This window comes from Xiphophorus maculatus, chromosome 18 (genome assembly GCF_002775205.1).
Source record: "Xiphophorus maculatus strain JP 163 A chromosome 18, X_maculatus-5.0-male, whole genome shotgun sequence".
Lineage (NCBI taxonomy): Eukaryota > Metazoa > Chordata > Actinopteri > Cyprinodontiformes > Poeciliidae > Xiphophorus > Xiphophorus maculatus.
Window position 1 is genome coordinate 5,018,499 of NC_036460.1, and position 16,048 is coordinate 5,034,546.

The 16,048-nt window shown below is 38.5% G+C and overlaps 1 protein-coding gene across 2 annotated transcripts in view; it reads left to right on the forward strand.

Moving 5' to 3' along the window:
• The window catches only part of LOC102224098 (sodium/calcium exchanger 2-like), a 98,189-nt gene that overhangs the window by 47,319 nt on the left and 34,822 nt on the right, over positions 1-16,048 (forward strand). For both annotated transcript variants that reach the window (XM_023351601.1, XM_023351602.1), the window contains one exon: positions 11,531-11,582. The gene's annotated coding sequence lies outside the window, so the exon portion shown is untranslated. The remainder of the gene's footprint in view (positions 1-11,530; positions 11,583-16,048) is intronic.

Below are 16,048 nucleotides of genomic sequence, written 5' to 3' on the forward strand. Positions count from 1 at the left end.
TATAGACCTGAGGAAGCATAATAGATCATCTTTACGCTTCGCTGCAGACTGATTTCCTGCTTCATGCTAGCTGCAGTTCTGCGTCCATAGAAGGTTTTGTTTATGTGATCGGCTTCTGCCTGGATACAGAGGTGGAGGATGACTGGCGGGCGGTTTGGGTGGTAATTGGCTTTCTGAGAGTGGACCAAAGGGGAGCTGAAGACCACTGAGGCTGTTTGAAGAGGCACCGTGATCCACAGCCAGGAAATGACTGTTGATGACTTCAAGCATCTCTCTCTCTGGATGTGTGTTTGTTCAAGAGGACGTGTCTTTCTGAATCCCTCCTCTCTCCCACCCACACACTTGTACCCACGATCCTCTCCTGCTGGAATATGTGTGTGGCTTTCCTCTCGCTCAACATGTCCTAATAAGGTCAGGGAACAAAGCAGAATGAAGAGCATGTTGGGTTTTATCACCACTTAGCCCCACCACCTAAAGGGAAAACACATAATAGCATACCCATGCGGTTCATTAAATATGGAGTCAGACGAACAACGCTCGCTTTGACGACATCAGTGTACAGTGTAGGATCTGAATGCAGGAAAGACCAACTTTACTTCTGTTATTTTGACTTGAAAAAGGTTGATGTTTGTTTTTTCTAACTGACATGTTGGTTCTAAACAGCTTGAACTCCCTGGCACACAAACCGGATCGCTAGCTTAAGCATGCTAACACGATTCATGTTTTAAAAAGAGGGAATACAAGAAAACCGACTTTACTTCTGTTACTGGGTTGAAAAAACCTTGGGTTTTTTTTCTAAATAAAACATTGTATAAATGGCACACAAACCAGATTGTTAGCTACAGCATGAAAACACAATTCATGTCTTCTGAAAATAAATTTGCTTAATGGAAACAGCAATTTTGAAAAAACTCTTGTATTTATGTTAGAATGAGGCGGGGTTTTTTGGCTGTATTGAAATAGATTTAATTTGCAAAGCTGCAATGGAAACAGTTTTTTTTTTTTTTTGCATCACACAAGTTGTAGCGGCCTCTTGGAGTGAACAGCCAGACGCAGGGAGTTCCAAACGGGTGCAGTTTATTATTAACCTTTCTTGTCAGACACCGTGAAAACTGCAGCATAAACAAAGGATACATGATGTATAAATAAACATAAATGTTCACAAAACACAATTGCGCACATTCCTACCTCGTTCTGCTTTCCAAGAGCGCTATTTTACAGATTTTCTTTACTTTTTCTTCAGGCTCTAACGCTCACTCGGCGTGGTTAGCAAAACAGGAAGTGCCTAACACAAAACACACAAAGAAGAACTCTACCGCTCTTCAAAATAAATTCACAAATCAACCACTAAGTGTCACTGTGGTACCAATGAACAAAAAGAAGAATTTCACCATTTAGTAGCTATTTACACAAGTCACATGATCATCAGTAGGATGTTACTACTGGCAGAAACAACAAAAAGAAAACAGGATGTTCAGGAAGGTGATGGTTTGTGTTTGTTTCTTGGTTAAAACGTGTTTTTCATTCAGTGGTTAGAGTCTAAAAACTTTACTCAAGTACGAGTAGAGATACTTCATAATAAAATTACACAAAAGTAAAAACTAAATTTTTCTCAAAAAAGTTACTTAAGTACATGTAATTGAGTAAATGTAACTAGTTACTACCCATCACTGTGAAAAACAAACGTGCCGTCATGAAGAAACGGGACAGAACTCAGGAAGACAACAAGGATCCAGCAGGGAAACTAAGACAGGCGAGTATAAAATAATGAAAGAAGAGACAGGTGGGACCAACCAGGGACTCGACAGGACAACACAGAGACTAAGTTAAATAATCACACACAAAAACCCAGATCCTTCCACACACTTTAACCAAAAACTCACCAGACTCACACACACCTGCAGTTTCTGTTAAAGTTTCTTTTCATTTTTTTTTTTATTGAAAGAAACTGATTTGGAAAAAATATATTTTGCCTGATTTTGTTATTTTTTGTTACTGATGGGAATTATTCGCATGTTTGTCTTTAAAATACCAAAATCCACACAACTTAATATTTTGGTTTGTCTGATGATGTCATTTTAAATATTAAATAATTGATAATTTGATCAGTTACAAAGTACTTGAGTAGACTTTTTACCAAATACTTTTTTACTCTTACTTGAGTAATTTGTTGCTTCTCTTTACTTTTTGGGTACTGTACCTGCCTCTGGTGCTGCTGCTGGGTTACGGCGCTGCGATGGAGCGCACAGCTTTTGTAATTATAACTGTATGTTTGGAGATGGATGGATCTGATTGGCTCAGAAGAAGGAGAAACGCTCGGCGTGTCTTTGGTGGTTTCCTGTAGCATCTCTCCTGGATTTGATCAGGCTTGCTGTAATTTCCATTTCATCGTAACTCGGCTGAGAAGAGAAGCGGCAGCTGCTGCTCTGTAGCTGGAACACTTGAATTATTTAAAGGAAAAATAAATCAGCCTCTTTTGGGATTTGGTGCCACTTTGAAGTTAAGCTGCTGTGATGAAACGGTTTTTAAATTAAAGCGTTTTCTAATTCCACAGAAAAGCTAATCACCGCCGGGGACCTAAAATAGCGGCTCCGCTTTTAGCTGTTTGTTTCCTAGACTTTGGAGTTTTCTCTCGTTTCTTTCTTGGTCCTTATTGTTCAGATTCTGCTGAATTAGAAACTTTGGTGACAAAAATAAAAGTACAAGAATCTGCAGAATTATTATTTTGTCTGTGTTGCAAAAACACAAAATCTTACCAAGTATGTTGGTCTAATTTCTAGTGCAAATATTTTCAATCACTTGAAATAAGACAAAACTAAATTACAATTGAAAATATTAAGGGGTTCAATTGGCAGATTATTTCACTTATAATAAGACATTTTTCTGTTTTTATAAGAGAAATAATCTACCAGTAGAACTAAAACTTTTTCATCAATATTAATGAATTATTGACTTTAAACAAGTTTCTGTAACTTGCTGAACAGTTAATTGTAATTTAGTTTTGTTTCAAGTGTGCAAGGAAATAAAACAAAACAATTTGCTTAAAGGGTTTGGCTGGTTTGACCCAAACTGCCGAATCTACTGAACCATCAGGTGTGAAAACAGTCTGATGTTTCTGCGAGGAAACATTTTTCTCTTTCTTATTTTTCACTTTTGGTCCTTTTGTGTTTGTGGCAGAATGTCATATTTAGATTGTGAGAAGAAAAACAGCTGGACGGCAAAAAAAAGTAAATTACCAAACAAAAGTTTTAGCTTTGTTAGCATTAGCATGTCACCACTGCTATTTATTAGATAGTTTCTAATAGCTAGCTTGATTTGTTTAGATCAGGGGTGGGCACTCCTGGTCCTCGAGGGCCGGTGTCCTGCAACTCTTAGATGTCTCCCTGGTCCAACACACCTGAATCCAACAGCTGAATCTCCTCCTAAGTGCAGTCAAGTTCTCCAGAGTCCTGTTAACGACCTCATTATTTGACTCAGGTGTGTTGAAGTAGAGATGCATCTAAAAGTTGCAGGACACCGGCCCTCGAGGACCAGGAGTGCCCACCCCTGGTTTAGATTGTTATTATTTATCACTGAGTTAACTTTAGATAAAAACATTAAATGTTACTAATTTCACTTCAGGTTGCTGGTTGTTGCTGCACAGGCAGATTCTACCATCAGATTAGCAGTTAGCACCAGATCTCTGAACACTGCAGACATTTTATCAGAGCAGAAAAACCTTTTCTCATTTTAAATCCATTAACCAGCAAACATGGCACAACGTCACGTCTCTCGTATTAATGTCCTTTAGCAACGCTGCTGCCTCCAGCTCAGATGGCCTTTAATGAGGCTGGACACACACACACACACACACACACACACACACACACACCCAAACACACACACACCCACACGCCCACACACACACGCACACACACATGATCAGGCTTACACAAGAGAAAACAGGGAGGGACAGTTTGAATGCAACCATCCATCAAGACGCTCTCATTCACTGCATGCACATATAATTTAAACATATTATGGGATGTTGTTTTTACACTTCATTAGACACACACAGTCTGGTACTAACTAGTTACATTTACTTCAGTAACTTTTTTTAATTTACTTTTATTTACTACGCTGTACTTTTTACTTGACTAATTTTATTTTTGACGTATTTTTTTCTCTTATTTGAGTAAAATTTCTGGATTTTCTTCCCACTGAATGAAAAACAAACATGTTTTAACCAGACTGACTCACGGCTGCAGCTTCTGTTAAAGCTTCACCAGTTTTTTATTGAAAGAAACTGATTTGGAAAAACTTTCTTTATTTTTTTGCTACTTGTATGAATTTTTCCTTAAAATACCAACATTCCCACTTTACTTTATATTTTGGTACGTCTGATTATGCAATTTTTAAATATTAAATGATTCACTAATTTTCAGATTGTTCAAGTTCTACTTGAAAAATCACTGAAAAGACAAAATAATCAACATTTTCAATTAAAATAAAAAATTTTGCTGCTGAATTATAGAATAAATGGACAAAGAGACTGTTCTTGGAAACCATTTTGAGTTTAAAATGTTTCGATCAGAAAAACCCACAGCAGTCGTGTTTGTTGCCCAGGTTTTTATCTGGTTGAATCCAGAACGGTCACAATAATCAATAAATCAGCTAATCGCATCATAAATTAAAACAAAGTCAATAATTTCCATTTGAATCATTTATTGGTTTTATTGATCTCAAACTGGATGATAAAAGTCTGTTTTATTTTCAACTAAACTTAGTTTACAGAGACTTCACAATTCATTTTATTTGTTGTTTCTGTTGTTTGATTTATTTATTTTTGATATTTAAAATGTCTTCCAGTTCCAGTGTTAAATGTTCTTAAAGTCCATTGATCTTTGAGAATGGGTTCTTGCATTATTATCATTATATTACCTGAAAATGGTCTCAAAACAACAATATTATCATTTATCGCGATAAATTCCGGAAAAATGTATCGAAAATTATTATTGTGTCAGGTTTAGTTTAATGATATTTTTGACAAATGCAACAGATTCATGTAAATGAATCCAAACAACAGAAAATAAGGAGGATAATTTGTACAGTAAGATGCTTTAGAGGTGGAGAAAAATGTTTTTGGTTTAGTTTCGTTGTCGATTCGGTCTCAGTGCCCGTTGTGACACTCTGCATGTGATTTACTTTAACTATGCTGATTCATGTTGCAGCTTCACATTTCCATTACTGCAGAAATCAGAACCAGCAGCACTCCATTTTTAAATCCAACTCTCATCTTTCTGTCCTCATTCCGGTTCAGTGGAACAGACTGTTCTGCACGCTGAAATGTTTCCTGTCAGAAGAAGAAGAAACTGACCTGGACAGAAAGAGAACCAGAGCGTTCTCTGTTACCGATGTTTTTCTAACTTATGGCTGATGGAGGAAAGTCATTACCTGGAAAGATGATCCTCTAAAATCCATAGCAGCTAACCAGACGTCTGCTTGCTAAATACATCTCCAGCCTTTTAGCTGAGCTTTCACTTAAATCTGTGACTCAGATTAAAACAGGAGCAGCTTCAGGGAGAAGGATTACAAACACCAAGAGTTTTTAAAATAACAGAAATATTCTGGATCAAAAATGTTCAGACGTTGTTTTCTTTTAGCCGTGCATCAGGTTTGTTTTATTCTGCAAAACCCAAAAGGATTAATGAGTAAAAACAGGGTTACTTTAAGATTGAGGAAGAGGACGAGGGGACTCTGAGAAGAAGAAAAATAATTATTAATCTCAAAATTTAAACTCAGATTTCTGACTTTTTTTCTCAGAATTTTGTCTCTAATCTTCTGAGACCAAAGTCAGAAATGTCAGATTAAAGTCAGTGGCACTAATCCTCTTCCGTATTAGTTATTCTATTGTAGCATCCTCATAAATGTGTTATAAAAAATTACGTTGAAGTAAGAAAATTAAAATAAAATTAGGAAAATAAAGTCAAAACTTTTTGACTTTATTCAGTTTATGACTGACGTTTTTATGGTTTTGTTGCTCATTTGTGTTTTTTTCTTTCACGTGTCTTTTCTTCAAAAAAACTTTGATAAAGGAGGAAATGTTTTATGGATTTAATGTGTAATTTAATCATATTTTCTGCCGATAAACAACATGAGAGTTGATATCTTTGTCAACATTTCCCTCTTGGACCGACTGCAGAAGCAGCAGCAGCTCATAAATCCGTCTCCCACAACAGTCCGGATGTTTCCTGGCTCTCAGCAGCTTCGCTCCATATTTCCGCGCTGCAGCTGGACGCCGTCTCCTCCAAACGGCTGGAGATAAATCTGGGCTCCGATCAATGAGTCTGCAGATCCCAGCTGCTGAATGAACCTGCAGGCTTTACTTCTTATTTATACCTCGTTGTTCTGTGCAGCTAAAGACCAAAGCAGGAAAGTTTCTGGCTCATTTACAGCTTTTTGCCTCCATGTTGAATCACATTCAGCTGCTTTCAGCTGCAGGGCTGAAACGATTAATCGTGATTAATCGTTTATTAGAATAATCAGCAAATGACTTAGTATTTGATTAATCATCAACTGGAGATTACAGAGTGGAGGTTAAATATGCTGAAGAAACAAGAAGTCAGATTTAATTAAACCAAAACTACATCCATCCATCCAACCAACATCCATCTAGTTGGATGTTGGTTGGATAGATGTTGGTTGGATGGATGGTGGCTGGATGTTCATGTTCCTCTGTTGTCCTGTTGCTGATAAACCAGCCCACATCACCATTCCCCCTCCACCGAGCCTCATCATTGGTTCTGAGCAGATCTGCGTTCTGATCCGGTCCAATCAGAACTTGAGCTTCTTCTTCATGTTCGTCCCTCTGCTGCGCCTCTCTGCAGAGCGGAGCTGCTGGTAGGTTTAGCACCTGTTATCTCTGTGTGTGTGTGAGAGAGAAACCTGTAAACAACAGCACACACTCAACACCCACATACATAAAACCCGCTGTCACACACACACACACACACACACACTTGACAAACACAATCATCATCATCGGCGCTGCAGCGGCAGAGGAGGCGACAGATCCCACCAGGGAGGAATGGGTGTGTGTGTGTGTGTGTGTGTGAATTATTCAGGAGTGTGTGAAGCTGGAGGCTCACACGTCTCCCTCTGGAAAGGCTGAAACGTGTCACATGCAGCGAAATCTGCAGAGTACGGAAAGATTCAAGTGGTCAAACTAAAAATTTTCCATTATTTTTATTCAGTTACTTGATTAATCGTCAGGATAATCACATAAGTCATAAAAATTGCTTAGATTGAAACAATTAGTCGTGATTAATCGATTATTGAAACAATTGCTGCTCTGATTTGTTGCGTCTGTTTTTTGACTTCATGCTATTTATTTGCATTTTTTTCATGTTAGTCTTTAACATACCAGAATTTGAACATAACTTTTTAAACATTAAGTCAGATGATCGGATCCGTTTCTCAGTTCTCGGGCAATCGAGCTAAAAACCTGAAAACTATGAAGGAGTGAAAATAGGAGACCATGTCGTCTGAGTGATCTGATGAGGATGAACGGATCTGATGATGTTGGGGTTCATTTGAATGCGTCTGCAGCTGCAGAACTCTCTGTGAACTTTGACCCCTCCATCAGAAGTCGATGCCGTCGCCGTTTTCCACCTGCAGGCCGAATCCGTGTCCTAGCCAACCAGCAGCAGATGAAAGCTGCAGCTTTTTCCGTGGCTTCCCCCTGCGACTCGCTGAATTCATTTCCTCCGCCGCTCCGCTGACGCTTCGCAGCGAATGTGAAGAGTTTGCAGTTCGAATCCGTATGCTGCAAGTTGATCTCAGCTTCAGTTCTGACTGTTATTCATGCGCATGTGGGAGGCGGCTGCAGGAGAAAAGGGCCATTTTCATCATGCAGCCCTTTGCTGACTTTAATTGCAATCATTAATTCTGCTTTTGGTTCTAATTTCATACCCAAACAAAGTCATTTCTCCGGTGGCTTTGCAGAAACATTTGCAAACTTTTGCTGCGTTGCATAATAGAATAGAATAGAATAGAATAGAATAGAATAGAATAGAATAGAAGTACTTTATTCATCCCAGCAGGGAAATTACTTCGCAGTTACAGCATAGAGACAAGACAAGACAAGAGACAAAACACAATAATAAAGTCCGGATGTTGAGTCTGGAGTTTGGCTGCGGTAGAGCTGATGACGTCACAGGCCACCGCTGCATCAGCTGATGGGGGAATGTAAACAGCGATCAAAATGGCGGACGTAAACTCCCTCGGTAAATAACACGGCCGTATTCCCACAGCCAGAAGTTCAATGTCCGGGCTACAAATCTGTTCCTTCACTTTAACATGACCGGGATTACACCGCCTCTCACTCACATAAAGTGCAATCCCGCCGCCCCTCTTCTTCCGACTCTTGGAAAGGAAAATCCAGGAACCTCCACGCTGCAGTCCGGAATAAGCAAGTGCAGCCAGGTTTCCGTGAAGCAGAAGATACTGCACTCCATGTACTCCTTCTGGGTCCTACACGCTGGTTTGTGCCGTCTCCTCTTCTCCCTCCGTTTAACTCCAGACCCGCAGCCCCGTCGTCTCCTCCGTAACTCCTCCGGGACCACAGGCCCGTCTCCGGGCAGCAGCAGAGGCCCACACAGCGCAATCAGCCGTTCACGCCAGCAAACAATGCCGCCACTCCGTTCGGAGAGGTTCTCCGCAACAAAGAGCAGAAAAAGCAGCAGAAGAACTCGGAGAACATCGACAGAACCACATCCAGCCACCGCGGAAAGCCCAACCGACGATCCATGGGTTCTTTAAGCACGAATCCTTAATCGGTTACAGCAAATATACATCGCAGGTCGGCAGGATTTCGCTCTATTAGCAGAATGAATCGGTTACCTCTGAATCGATGCTCTGCGACCAACAAGACTTTAGTCATTTGTTCATTTTTGCTGCTGGTAAGTTATTGACTGACCCAAACACTGTAAAAACACATTTAACATTTCCTGTCCAGTATATTCTGCAAATGAATGAGTTCACTTGTAAAAAGACAAAACTAACTAACAACTTTTCAGCAAGATTGTTTTTAGTCAAAAATGTATTGATATATTTTTAAGTACTAGTTCTGCTAGCAGGTTATTTTACTTATAATATGGGAAAATATGGAAGAGGATTAGGGACACTAAAAAAAATTATTTAAAAAAAGAATTATGTTTTTCTCAACAAAAAATAAAATTCTCAGAATTTTATTTTTTCTCCGATTTTTTACTTTTTTTCTCGGAAGGTTTGAATGTTTTTCAGAAATTTTGAGTTTTGTTTTCAGAATTCCAGCTTTATTACGTAAGAATGACTTCTGAAAATCTGAGAACGGTTATTTGTATGAACGTGTAACGAACATGTTTGTGTAGCTATAGGCCTATCCTAATAGGACACCTTTGGAAGTACCTTAAAAAGTGACTCAAGCTTTTCTGAACACAGGATTGTTTCGGTGAGGAAGACGAGGTCAGCGCAGTAAATGAGATGCAGAAGAGTTCATCTTCATCTCTGATGACTTTCTCTGCAGTGAACGTCGTCGACCTTTAGCTGAGACCTTTACGTCAAGTTGATCAGAGTCCTCCGCTCTAAAATCCACATAAATTAGGATTTTTTGTTAAGAGTAAAATCTGCTTTTGCTTCTGATTCCATGACCCCAAACCACACGAGCAGCAATAAATATTCCCCGAAGTTTCTCAGAAAGGTGAAACAAGCATGCAGAAACGTGGAAGAGCAAACCCAGACCCCGGAGGGAACTGAGATTCTTCAGTTTATGCCAGAAAGAACCAGAGAAGCTGCAGGGGATAAAAGTGCGAAGCGTTGGTTTTGGATGGTGAGCACGTAAACCGGTCAGCAGCAACACGACGGTCAGACGAATCTGTTTCACTCCTCATCCTCCAGGGCTGCAGCTTCTCCACTCGTTTATTTTATTACAAACCCATTCAGTAAATTGGAATATTACTGGAAAGCTAATTTATTTGATCACAAACTAACTACAGATTAATAACACACAGATGGGTGTTTGAAAGCCTGTATTTATGTTGTGCTGATTTTCCACTTACAGATATGAAAACAGGACATTTAAAGTAGAAAATATCATCAGACCAATAAAAAAAAGATTTTAACACAGAAATGTGGGTTTGATAAAAAAAATTAATACCTGCTTAAATGTAATTTTCAAAAGATACTTTTAATCTAACAACCATTTAATATGAGAATGATGAAAAAAAATTCTCTATTTAAAAGAAAATGTCGGTGCACACAGACATGATAAACGGGCAGAATTATGTATTTTCCAGGAACATTGTGCCATTTTATAGCATAATCAAGTAATTATGTCACTTTCAGTTGTTATAAAACTGAACATGACTTAAAAGAAACTTGATTTTGTAAATTAGCGCTTTGAAATTGGGCCTCTGTCTCTTTAAGAAGTTCCTGCAGCTCTCTATGCATGTTGTTGTTTAGAGAGTCAGATTATAACATGACATAAAGCTAGAAAAGTGGATTCTTTTACTTACAACAAGCTCCGATTTTGTTCTGAAAAGTTACTTGTAAGCTAGTTTTGTCATATATATAGTACAAATACATACATATAACATCAACTACATTTATTGTTCACCGGTGTCGTCTTTCACTGATATTTAAATTGATTTTCTGAAACACTGAAGTGTGACAAACGTTTAAAAAGAAAAAGTCTACAGACATTAATGCAGGAGTTCATTATTTAAACATTTGAATCTGCTGCTCTGGATTTTTGCCTGCTGGGAACAAAAAAAAAATCATCTGAAACTGTTTGGAGAGGAAACTTCCTCCGCTGTCAGACCTTCAGCAGGTCATTTCAGGTTTGAAATGCTGTTGAATCAGCCTGAGTGCAGCGAATCCCGCTCCTCTGTGAACCATCTGTTATCGTTAGAGCCTCTGCTGGAAAACACACACACACACACACACACACACATGTGTTTGCACAGCTATCTTTGCAGGAACTTTCCATTGACTTCCATTCATTTCTACAGCCTAAACCTAGCCTTGCAAGGGACAATGCTGAAACATTGTCCCTTGCAACCATTTTGAAAAAGTCCACCAGAAAAGGGAAACACAAGATCAAGAAAATAAATATAATTTCTGTGGTTCTAAAAATGTAGGCTATGATTTAACACCAAATACATTTGTGTAATTGTCCATTTTAGTGCAAAAATGTATTTTCTGTGACAACCATGGCGGCCATTTGGACAGAAATAAGAAATAATCAGTAAACATGATTTTTATTTGTCAAAATGTGTTTGATTTGACACCCAGAGCATTCGTCTGGCAAACATTGGCAAATTTAGTAAAAAATACATAAATTTCCAACCATCTCGAAAAATGGCCGCCATCCTGGATTTATCAGTGGATAGCTTTTCCCCCCCTAAAAAGCAAACCTCTGGTAACATCATGTGAAAACTATTCAGCTATCTGCTGGATTACGCTGCAAACAACATGAAAAGTAAATGTTTTCCACTGGTTTGTGTTTCTGCAGCCTGTCGATGTCGAGCAGCTCCAGAGTTAGAGACGCAGCCCAGAGACCCGTGGTGAGTCCTTCGCTTTCGATGCAGCGGCGCCGAGGCGTTGGCGCTGATCAAGCTGATTCAGTCTCACCCTGTCACCGACTCACTGAGATCTGAGAGGCAGCAGCTTGACATGAACTCAGAATGACACAAAAAAACAATAAAACAGAGGGGTAACACTTTATTTCACAAGCGCCAAAATTAAACTAAAATCAAACAAGGAAAGTCGCCTAATTTTATTGTTTTAGTAGGAAATGGATGTTATTCTCAGTAGAGTCAAACATAAAAAGTATATTTGGATGTTAGGAGGTATTTCTACTCTTATTTAGGTAAAATTTCTGGATTTTCTACCCACTGAATGAAAAACAAACGTTTTAATCAGAAATTCACCAGACAGACTCACACCTGCAGTTTCTGTTAAAGTTTTATAATCTTTTAATGAAAGAAGCTGATTTACAAAAAAAATATTTTGGCTGATTTTATTAGTTTTTGCTACTTATATGAATTATTGTCATTAAAATACCAAAATTTCCACTTAACTTTATATTTCGGTCCATCTGATTATGTAATTTATAAATATTAAATGATTGATAATTTGATTATTTAGTACTTTTTACCAAATCCTTTTTTGCTCTTACTTGAGTAATTTCTTATTATTTTTAGAAGTAGTGCTAATCTTACTTGAGTACAGTTTTTGGTACTCTGCCTGCCTGTATCATCTAAACATTGTTTTTTATGTTGACTGCAGTCATTTTTTAAAACTGAGAACAGTTCATTAAATGTTGCTGTGAACACTACAGTGTTTTATTTACTCAGTGTTGTAAAGGAACTTGAAGAAAAGCCAAAGAAAACAAAGTGTTTTGCAGAAAGCTGAGGTTTTCCATAATAGACCTGTGTGAAGGTGTGAAAGTCAATTAATTTGCCTTTCAGGCGGCAAAACAAACAGTGTGTTGACAGAATTCATTTAGAGGCAGAAATTCATCCCGTGAACCAATCAATATTTAGATGGCTTGTGTTTCTCTGCTTTGTAAACAGAGACACAGGTGAAAGGGAGAGAGCGTCTGCGGCTGTGCTGATGAAACCGCCTCGGTCATGTTTCCTGATACCAAGGACTTCGTTCAGCTTCGGCTGACCGAGCAGCCAGTCAGATCACTTTTAGAAAACTCTCAGGGAGTTTTTTTTTTTTTTTTTAATTTTCTCGGTCTTTCTGTGTGAATACATTTTAACAAAAATAAGAAACTGTAAAAACTATTGCTGTTTGTTTTTTGGTAAACTGCAATTTCTGATGAGGAATAAATCAGGGCACCCTGAACACTGCAGCTGCATCGCTTCAGATCCATGTTGTTAATCTGCATTTTGAAGGTTTTCTCTGGGTGAACCAGTCCAGATTGTTAAAGTCTAAGGAACAGCATGGAGAGATGCAAGGATCCTGAAGAGCAGTTGCATGATTGGTCCACCAGAGGGCGCATTGATGGTTAAATACCTTACAGCCCAGTGAGTCAAATTCACAATTTTCTACTGAATTATAATCTTTGAAGTGAATTATGACAACTATTATTTATTAGGAAAAGTATTACATTGTCATTTTTAAAATAATCCGGAAGTGTTTATTCAGCATGGTAGCTGGTGTGGCGTCGCTAGCGCTAGGCTAGCGAAAAAGTGTTAGATTTTAGTAGTTGTGTAAAAAAACGCAAGCCATTTCTCCCACCAGCACTTTAGTTTTGCTTGTATTTACCCAGAATGCCCCGCACTATAGTTCACTTCCTGACTTTAGAGCGTTCTGCTGTCCGCTTGGCTTTCACATATTCATTCGAACCGAACCAGAGTCGGTTCTGGTATTCACCCCTCATCCTCGGCTGGTGAGGGGTGAATGCTGAGCTAACTCTGGTCCACCAACAAACCTTGGTCTGGGTTTGGTTGAAGTGAACTCTGGTTCTGTTCAAAAGGAAGTGGACTACAACACAGGGCATTCTGGGTAAATACAACCAAAACAGATGCGTTAGCCTAGCACAGACATGACTCATTGCTTTTTACCGACAAAATAGAAGTTCCACAACGACTAAAATCTGACGGCACTCCATTTGTGTTTCCAAGTGTTGAAGACGGAAGTTGCGTGTCTTTTTCTGGAGTTTTTGTGTCGTTTTCTTCAGTGGTTCTTGGTGCAGCGCCCCCACAGGCGAGGAGGGGAACAGGTTCTTCAAAGGTTTTTGTTGGATTGATTCAAAGTGGCTGAAAATGTAGGAAGTTTTGTTCCCCAATCAAACTGAATTTGCAAGACTTTCAGGTATGAAAACACTGTTACTGTTGCCATTTTCGCCACCTGCTGGTATAGTGTACGTATTACAGCGTTTTGAATTGAAATCCTGTTGAAAATATCAGCTTATAAAACATTCAGAGAAGTGCAGCTGAAGCCTCGGTGTGAATGTTGACCGTTTGTTAAGTTTATTGTTCTCCATTCCTCCTGTTAGCCAAACAAGCATCTTTTTACCAGGCCAACCCGTCCTTCCAGGCATTTTCCATCCACTGGTATGTTTTCCTTTGTGAACTGAAGGCTGGGACTCAGACAGCAGCGAGCTGATGGAGAAAGAGCTGCAGGCGACAAGCTGAACACCTGCACCTCCTCAGCAGGGTCGCACACTCGATTAGTTCAGCAGCAGAAAATCCATCAGGGAAAATGTTCTCACATTTCTCAATAACTGTAACTTAAAATCAGAAATCCATTCTGATGCAACGCTTTCAATACAGCAGAGGACAGTTCAGTGGGATGTGGTAGATTATGATGAGGCAAGAGGAGGGAAATTTTATTTCATACAATTATTTCACTTGAAGGTGTTTTATCAGTGTAATGTGGAGATTATGCTAAACAGCCAGTCAGTAGCTGGACAAGAAGCAGAAAAATCATCTTCCAGATGATAAACAAGGACAACTTTTCAATGATTACTGCTCAAAATTAGGAGCATTTTACATTTTCTAACACTTACATGTAAAATATAGAGGATCCCCGGTACAAACAAGGATTTTGGATCCAGTAAAAAAATGCTAATAGCTGATTATTTTTAACAGTTCAAACACCAAAAATACCTTAATTTGCATTAATACGAACGTTTGCTCCACTACAGAGTGAGGATCTTACATCTTCAGTCTTTCTGATCTCCTCTTCGGGCTCAGCCAATCAGCAACAACAAAAACAAAATGGCACCCACCGATTGGCTGATCTGCTAAGTCCAGCCAATAGCGTGTCAAGAAGCACAGTAGCTATGCTTTGTAGCTTCTCATTTCCTTTCCAATATTTTAGATAAGCGCTACAAAACCATAAAAACACAAAGTTTTACAAAATACTTTTGTCTAGTTTCTTAGTTTACTTTAAATAAGACAAAACTAACTTACAAGTAACGTCAGCAACATACAGGAGCTTGTTTTCAGTTACTATATCGTTAATATTAATGAAAAAGTTCTAGTTCAACTGTCATTTTTATTTAACTTATAATAAGACATGTTTTTGTAGTTATAAATTAAATAATCTGCCAGAAAACCAGTACTTTTTTTAAATCAATGTTAAGGAATTATTGACTTCAGAGCTCCTGGTTCTTGCTGAAAAGGTACTTATGAGTAAGTTTTGTTTATTTCAAGCTTACTATGATATTTTCACTTGAAACTTATAATAAAATTACATAATGAATGCTGGTCAACAGCACTGAATTTAAGGGATCTGAAGCTTTTGTTTTTATTCACCATGTTTTTTGGGGTTTTTTTCAAAATAATAGCTAAAATATACCAGAAGAGAAGAAAATTTATTGTTGAAATTTGTCAGACGTTTCTTCTCAGTTCATCAAATTAGTACCATAAAAAGCAACAAAATAATTTTTTTAGAACTGTGTCTCATTTTAAATCAACTAAACTGCAGAAGATAGAAAACACAACATTGAGGCAAATACACAAATGAAAAGTGGGATTTAGCTAAGCTAATTGGTAAAAGCCTCCAATTGGATAATCACTGCTGTGTGTGTTTGTGTGCGGGGGTGTGTGTGTGTGTGTGTGATTTTGCATGTTTTAATGCCCCACATTCTCAGCTGGCTTTCCGACGGTTTTAAAGATTTATTGCCAGAAAAATAACCAACCAAACTCCATTTTTAAGCAGTGAGAACGAACTGGGTTTAAACTCCAGCTGCTGCAGACTTTCTGCCCACTGAGGTTTTCCAGCTGCTTTGTTTTCAGTATTCATCTCCTGTCAGCGGAGGCGGCTCTGAAAATGTTGACGTTCCTCCTGGGAGTTTGCAGGGAAACGCTGCTTTTCCTGCTTATTTTCCAGACATTTAAACGTGTTTTAACGCTAAGCTGTGTGTTAAGCAGGTTGTCCAAACTGTGGCCCGGGGGCCGTTTGTGGCCCTATGAATGAGCTTGTGTGTCTTCCAGCAGGGACATTTGTGTTAAATACAACAGTAAGATTTTTCAGTTTATTAGTGTTTTTTAAATTATTTTTTAATAGAAAG